Raw genomic sequence first — 8,892 nt, 5'->3', positions numbered from 1 at the left:
TGTGGGTAGCTGGCGAGTGTCAGCCGACCCTGCACCCTAGCTACCCTGGTGCTTTTCTGACCGGAAGAGGCTTGTGGCCCTACGTAGGCCGGATTTCTGCCTCCCCAACCAGAGCAGTCTCAGGTCCCGCGTGATTGGACTGGAGCAGAAGCTGTGTTCCACTCACCAGCAGTCTCAAAATCCTGTGGCTGGTTCTCTCTTTCTACCACTATGTTCTGGGATAAATTCAGTACATGGCCTTGGAGGAAAGCACCTTCACCTGCCAAGCCTTATCAGTGGCCCCTACTTTTTTTCCTAACGAAGCTCTTGATATTGTCCTTCTGTAGGCATAGCAGTGACTGCTGGAAAGCTGGTTGTGGTTTGTGTTGTGCTTTAATCTGACATGTTGATATTCATGTGAAGTCATATAAAACGTTTTCATCATTTCCTTTTGCAAATACTCTACAATCTTTTGAGGGGTGGGGGTGACAAGAAGGTGCTCCTGGGCCAATCCTTGGCCACTAGTGTGGCCCTCCTTTACCAGACCTCACTCTGACCAATCAGCTGCTTAGGATGAATGAAGACAGAAGGGTTGGAAGCTCATGCCCATCACCCCTGATGGGGAGGTAGTGTTAAAGTGGCCCCCAGATGACCCGGAATCTATCTCTATTAACATTTAACTTATTGCAGATGGAAAATAAATTTACAAACACATATTGTGAGAAACTCATGGGCCCCATCATGCCCTAAACCCTCAGAGTCCCATGAACCCCAAATGGAGACACAACAAAATATGGTTGTTACCTATGGCTGGACAGACACACATCTTACATGTTCAGGCAGATATCCAAGATGTCAACTCAGAGAGGCAGGTCACAAAATGGAACTTTCCAGCTTAGCTACTCTAAGCAACTCAAAACAAGAACATCTTGATTGCTTTTAGTGCCTGACAGAGTGCTGGAGCTTGTTAGCAAGAACAACTTGACTTGTGTAGTAAGCAATTTGGATAAAGTATCCGTGTCACCACATCACTCAAAACAGGGCTGTAACTTTAAGTTTTTTCAAAGTCTGCTTTTAATGATGGTTCTTAAACACTTTAGCATCCCTGCTGGCCCACCACCCACAAGAGGCAATGGGAAAAAAAAAAAGGATACTGGGGATATGGACCTGTTTAGAAAGGATCTTTGGAGCAACCCCCAACTGTGCTGTCTGGAAATTGGCAGTTAGCAGGAGCAGCAGCTAGACTCACTCGCAAACACTTCACAAATCCACCAGCAGTCCAGCTCGGTAGAATCCAGGATAGCAAGCATGAATCAGCAGCAGTGGCCTGACCTAGCAGAGTCAGTGGGGGAGACCCAGAAGTTCTCAGCTGTGCCTCTCTCAGGGCAGCAAAGATCAGCAAGATGCAAGACCAACAAGAGACCACAGCTAGCTCTATAAGCAAGCCAAGCTCAGCTTCCATCATTGTCCTCTAAGTCCTATTTGTACCCTCCAAACATCAAGTGCCCTCCACCACAGGTCTTGCCTCAGCACGTTCTTCTGTCTCAGCCAACATCACTCTGCCAATCAGCCCAAGTGCAAGGATGCGGCAAGAAACTACAGCACACAACCAGAAGTTTTTTGGTGCTGTTTCTCTCTATGGAGTCCCAGCAAATGCAGCTCACCTATGCAATATAAGGTGGACTAATATAAGGTGGACTAATGTGTGCTATTAGCAAAGAATCTATCACGTGTCCTTTCATGTGCTTGTTTTAGCAGAGCATCCTCTCACCTGTGTCTGCTTCAGTTCCTTCATAAGTCTGCCTTAGTCTTTCACCTGTGTCCTCTTCTGGAAAACACTGCTTCATGTGTTTGCCCCAGAAAAACACCTTCCAACACAACTTACTTTCCAAAGAACCATTAAGTTTCAACTTCATGGGGCTCTGAGGACTGACTTTCTTTCAAATAGCACAAGAATAGTTGAATAGTTTCCTTTAGCATCTCTTTAGATTCCCATTTGTGTTATCTGCAACTAGGCTACTGTGTATTACACACACACACACACACACACATACCACATTATTGTCTGGTGAAGCCAAAGCTTCTAGACTTCTCTCACCTGTGAAGCAGCTACATTTTGGGGGAAGCTCTGCTTTTGACAAGCACTTGAAATGGGATGTAAGGCTCCTGTCTGCCACAGCTTGCTTCTGTGACTTGCTCATTCAAGCCCTCTGACTTTTTATAGGTGTTTGCTTGTGCTTTGCCGTTTGCTGTATTTTTGTCTTTTGAACTCTTTCATGCTTCACTATTTCTCTTTTCATTTTCAAGTACAGAATTTCACTTTCCACTGATTCTAAATTCAGATCTCTGAACCCAAACAGGACAAACTGGGTTGAACTCTGTCTTAGTTTCTCTCTTGTTGATGAAATAAAACACCATAACCAATGTAATTTATAAAAGAAAGCATTTAATGTGGTGCTTTCTGTTTCAGAGTGTTAGAGTCCATGCCCAGCCTAGCAGGGAGCATGTAAGCAGTCAGGCAAGCATGGCACTGCAGCAGTGCCTGAGATACACAAGAAGGCAGAGAGAACTAATTGGGAATGTCATGGGCCTTTGAAATCTCAAAGCCTAACCCCAGTGACACACCTCCTCTAGCAAGGCCACACCTCCTAATCCTCCAGAAACAATTCAGTCAAGGACTGAATCAAGGACTAGGAATCAAGGACTCAAATATAAGAACCTGTGGGGCCATTCAGACCATCACAAGCTGTCTTTCTTACAGGAAGGAGCCCTGCACTTTGTGGCACAGATTCCAACAATGCCATAGCCACTGTCTCGTCGGATCTCATAGCACTAATATGACACATTATCATCATGCTCGTTTTAGGGATAAGAATTTTTGTCCTATTGCAAAAGGAGTAAACATCCAAAGCTATGTCACTACTGTGCTGAGAGAGGCAGGATGTTTCCCACTGACATGTCACATTTCTGAACTTTACCTCAACTTATTTCCATTTTATTAGAGGAGAAATGTCCTACTGAGAATTCAGGAAGTTCTCCTTATCTGACCTATCCACATAGCAACATGGCTGAATCTTTTGTTCATCCATTTCACTGGGATTTGTATGTCACTTAATGGAGCACTGTTTAAAATGCTCTGTGAGAGATGTGGTAACATATGACAATAATCCTAGCCTTTGGGAAGTTGAAACTAGGAGGATAATGAGTTCAAGGCCAGTCTGGGGTATATATCTAGACATAGTCAGGGGTTGGGTGAAATGATATAACTTACGCACTGAGGAGACTACTCAGTGGTAAAGCACACTTGGTACTCTTGGAGATATTGGGGACAAGGTGGATTGCAGCTTACTGTATCTCCAGGTTCAGGATGTCAATCCCTTCCTTATTGTCTCTATAGGTAGTAGGCATGCAGATACAGATAGGCAGGCAAAACTCTTATACACATATATGAGAAATAAATAAATCCTTAAAAACTGCTTGATGGGGATATGAAGAACAGCTCTTCTTGGGTGGCTGGGATGGTAGATATTTTTAGCACGTGCACACACACACACACACACATTTTAAAAATATATACCTTTTGGCAAATTCAAACAGTATGGAAAGGCTAGTGGCAAGTCTCAGCAACCCTTCCCCACACCAAGCCCTGGTCAGGGCAGCCACTTTGAACTTTTAAAGCCCTTGCTTCTGACAACTGCCTTGTCTTCATACCAGAATATGCTTGTGCGGCTAGTGTTTGATTTATCCCTTTAAGATAACATCTGATACCTTTGATCCATCACTATTTTAAATTACCATGATAATAAAAACACACTTACTTTGTTTCAAATGTTCTGTTGACCAGCCATATCTGTTATCTTGATTACTAAGGAGCTCTTTCTCTGTATCTCCAATTATATCCATTGCTTTTCTATTGCTGCAATAGAACATTATGACCAAGGCAACTGATAAAAGGTATTTGGGGTTTATGGTTCCAGAAGGATCCCTCAGCATCATGGTGAAGAAGTGGGACAGCAGACAGGCCTGGTGACTGGAAGAGCTGAGAACTCTTTCTGGAAGCAGGAGTCAGAGAACTAACTGGGGCTGGCATGAAGCTCTGAAACCTTAAAGTTTGCCCCACAGTGATGCACTTCCTCCAGCAAGGCCACACACCCCGAAGCCTCCCCATCAACCATACCACCTAGGGACCAAGTAGTCAAATAGCAGAGAATATGGGGGACAGCTCATTCAAACCAAGTCAGCATCCCTGCTTCCATTTGGCTTCCTTCTTCTGTGTTTCCAAAACATCTAAGACAGATGTGTCTCAGGCTGCATCAACCCTTTCCTCAATTTAATGTGTCCTTCCTCTTAGATCACTATTTTACATTTACCTTTATTTTAGTTTACATAATTTGATTTTACCACCCTGGGAATCAGCCAGAGGGCGTTGTGAGTTCTAGGAAAGAGCTGTACCACTAAGCTACCACCTACTGAATGACTTCTGGACCTTTCTGTTGCATAAACTCCATTCACTTTCCATGATAGAATAAATGAAAGTCCCACCATGCTCTTATCCAGATTTGAGGAGATTCAGTAGTATGCCCAAATCAGATGCAGTTCACTTTTCTCCATATCTAGCAGGCAATTATCCCACCTTTTCCAGCCTGTGAGGAGGATCAGGTGTCAGGCTTCCATTTGTCTGTTCTTCTTTTGGATGCTTCTTTATCTTGGTTGCTCACCACACAGCACTGGATTGAGGTGCTGTCCTCTCGTGGTGCCCCACCCTGACCCTGGTGTTTCAGCGTGAAGATTTCTGCCTCTGTTCTAGAGAGTTCTGTTGTTTCGTTTATCTTTCCTGGTTTCTCCTCTGGGAAATATTGCTAACTCTGATGCTGGGACCACACCCATCAGCTCCCATACCTCTTTCCTCCCATAGATTCTTTTTATCATTCATATTAATTTATATAGCATTATGTTCTGATCCCCACATGGAATATTTTCATTTTTGCTACTTTATTCATTTTAAAATTTCAGATCCAGTGCGATGGCTCAGCAGGCAGAGGCTTCAGCCTTTATGTGCATGCCTGAGCCCTTGAGTTCAATCCTGACAAAGTGGCAGGAGAGACCTGATTCCAGCACTAACTCCTCTCCACATGCACACCAAGGCACACATGCAGTGTGCCTACACACAACAATAAAGATAACACCAAGGCACACATGCAGTGCGCCTACACACAACAATAAAGGAATAACGAGTTACATTTCCAAGGGCCACTCTTATGTATTTTCACTTTATATCATTTTAGTCCTGTTTTGAAATTTCATTGTTGGTTTTGTTTTGTTTCGTTTTGTTCTGGGATTTGGGGTGGGTTGTTGTTGTTGTTTGTTAACTATTCTTTTTTCTGCATGAGTTTTTGGACTTATTCAAGCTGGGTGTTCTCATATGGTCAGAGGTCCTCAGTTGTTAGTGGCTCATGGCCACATATTCTTGCAGAGACTGGCCAGAAGCCTCCATGTTCATGGAAATGGTGTATTGATGATTCCTTCTGACCATGCAAATGTCAGCTTGTGGGGTACTTTCTCTGGGGGGACTTAGGGATCCAAAGGCATCCTTCCATGTCCTAAAGACAACAGCCATATTCTGCATGTGCCTCAGAGTGGCCCTCAGTCCTAATCAGTCAACGTTCTGCAAATGTTCACTGAGCTCTATCCTCTACTGATGCCATCCTCTAAGTTTGCTTTTTACTGTATCTTATCACATAGGTGAGCAAGCAGAGGCAATAGGCAACCATGTGGAATATATGGCTCATGGCTTTCTTCCTGCTCCCTCAATCAGGAAGAAGGGTCCCAGCCACTCCTTCCCATTTGAAGAAGACATTTTCAGGAGATTCTGGTTTCCATCACTGAGGCAGCTGGGGGCTGAGAGCAGCTGGGGGCTAGGAGCAGCTGGGGGCTGAGAGCAGCTGGGGGCTGGGAGCAGCTGGGGGCTGGGAGCAGCGGTTGTTGTGTGAGGGTGTTGCTGGAGGGGGAGGCAGATTCTCCCAGATGTGTCTGCTATTCTTTTTTCATTCTCTCTTTGCTCACCTATATCTCCAGTTTGGCTTGCACTTTCTTCTTACACTGGCATTTCCTCCACTGCCCCAAACTTTCTAGAAGTTTCTAAATGTTCCAGTTCTGCTGGCTGGGTACACAGATTAGAGATGGGGATTTTCTTGTTTTGTTTTGTTTTTCCTTCTGAGCCAGATCGAGTCTCCAAATAGAGTTCTTCCAATTATGATCACCACTCTTTTCTTGCTACAGGAGAGTTGGGCATTTCCAGTTCCATTAACAGGATAGCCTGGGCACAGGCTTATATTTCTGGAAGACAATAGTGTTAAACCCTCACTAGGTGAGAAGACCACCTGGTCCCTGGCCTCCAGACGACGAGGCTTCCTAGGCCACTGTTTTGTCTCTGGTCTGGTCACCAGAAGCTTCAGCCCCGCCCACCAGGTGATTTTGTTTTTATTGTGTTTCTGCTCTGTGGAGATTCATTTAAATCGATTTTTATCTTGGATTTCATGGAAAATAATTTGCCAACTTTCCCATGTATAACTAGCCCTCCATCACCAATATCTCTGCTAAGATTTCACGATGAAGAAGGAAGCTTCCAGAAAACCGGACGTTGGAGGCTGGACAGACTGCTCCACAATTTAAAGGACTTGTTTTTGCAGAGGACCTGAGTTCCATTCTCAGCACCCAGCTGTGATGGGATGGTCTGGGCTCTGTTGGAGAAACCGCAGAACCCCAGAGACTCAGCATGTTAGTTACACAGAGTCGAACAGGGAAGCAGGGTTATTGCAAACAGCTGAACAAAGTTGATTACATACAGATAAGGTGTTACAGACAGATAAGCAAGGAGGCAGGATTTATGGAGTACTGCTGGATCCAGGGAGCAGGTTTAGCTGATCTTGGTAGGAACATTCCTTGTAGGGGAGGAGTCTTCAGAGCTCCTGGGGTGGCTGGGAAAAGACAATGGTGGACATATGTCTGCACACACCCTTACCCCAGAGCTGGCTCATGTTGACAACATACCTTCTCTCAGGTCTTGATTCAGTCAGGGCAAATATTTTCCAACCTGTACATCTTTCTGCATAAGCATTTTCTCCTTTAGCTTAGGACTTAAAGATTTATGATGACAATTCTTACTGCTGTTAGACATTTTAAATGAAAGAAAATTATCATTCTGTGCACTCAAGCAAATGACTTAATCAATTTCTCCTTGACTTACACAGAGGAAGTTCATGCTCTAGAAAGCTTTATGTAAGACTTTTTTTTCCTGCATATCAAACTGACTTCTTATTCAACTGCTAATAATGTTGCGATAATTAAGATATGCCTCTGAAGCATTGTGTGAAGACAAATAGAAATTCCGCTTATGTAATTAGAAAGGGAAACATGTTCAAGTGGCTATTGTCAATGGATGCAAAAGGTGATTGTGCCTCACCCTACTTCCTTATTGGCATGGACCATGTCGATATGTGAGCTTTCAATTGGCACATCTCCTATAACATAGAATTGCTTCATCTAAACAAAACAAGCAAAGAGGAGGAGGAGGGGAGAGAGGAAGAGAAAAAGGAAGAAGAGAAAGAAGAAGAAGAAAAGGAAGAAGAGGAAAAAGAGGAGGAGGAAGAAGAAAGGAGGAGGAGGAGAAAGGGAAGAGGAAGAGGAAAAGAAAGAGAAAGAAAAGGGAGAAGAGGAAGAAGAGGAGGAGGAAGAGGAGAGGAGGAGGAGAAAAGAGAATGGGGCTTGATTGCAGGTGTTGTTCTAAGTGTGTCCTGTAGTAGACTTAGAGGGTGATAGGAGGTTTTCCTATTATTTTCTTTCTGTTCTTTGATGGTTATTTAGGGTTTGACTTTGGTGAATCTCAGCTTTACCATCTGTGGGTGATATAGGAAAAAATTGAGAAATTTGGAATGAGTAGTCAGCGGTTAGCCTAACCCATGAAAAAGCAGGCAGTTATCTTCTGTATCACTGCGGACGGACCATGTTGGCAATGCAGATTCCCAGATCCCTCCAGATCACTAGACTGTGCCTTTTAATGAACTCTATTAAACTGTTCCAGAGCCATTCGAGATCGGAGCTGTCAGACAGACAGAAGAGAGTGTATTCCCCAAGGTCACAGGCTTGCAACAGAAGCAGCTGTGGCTTACAGAGGCCTTCTCCCACTTCATGCTTACAGCATTCATAATTATAATTTACCCACCACTAAGTTCCTACTTCATGTTGATGGATCAATGTTGTGAGGTGTTTATTTTGGTTTCTTTTCTAAGAATGTTTGCCTTTGTTGATTTTCTTTTGTGTGTATTTTTCTACTTCATTAATGTCTGCTTTTACTACTATTTTTTCTTTCTCTGATTTTATTCTACTATTTGTCCTAATTCTTTGGTAGACTTGAAAGCATGTTAAGCTCCTCTATGCTAATAAAAATACACGAGGTTACAAACTGTTCCCTAAGAACAATATAGCTACATCTGATAAATTCTGACATATAATTTTGAGTTTTTATTTGGTCCCTAATATTTCCCAATGTCTATTGTGATTACATGGTCAAAGTGTTTTCAGATGTATGATGTCTGGTAGATACCCTTTAGTTTCTAAATAAACAATGAACTATGACTAGATATCATGGTCTCTATGACTATAATTCTTTATATATTTGTCAAGGCAGGCAGGTTAAATTTTTCCAAGAGATGAATATTGGTAGCTTAATCACAAGCTCTTAATATATATTTACTTAATCAAAATTTCACACACGCATATGACGTGTTCCCACCACCCCCTTCCTTCCCCTCAAATTCTTCCTCTATCCTTACCTTCTCTCCCCTCCCAACTTTATACGTTATCCCCCACCTCTCTCTCTCTCTCTCTCTCTCTCTCTCTCTCTCTCTCTCTCTC

The sequence above is a fragment of the Mus caroli genome, chromosome 1, assembly GCF_900094665.2.
Source record: "Mus caroli chromosome 1, CAROLI_EIJ_v1.1, whole genome shotgun sequence".
Classification (NCBI taxonomy): domain Eukaryota; kingdom Metazoa; phylum Chordata; class Mammalia; order Rodentia; family Muridae; genus Mus; species Mus caroli.
This window is presented reverse-complemented; position numbering follows the sequence as displayed.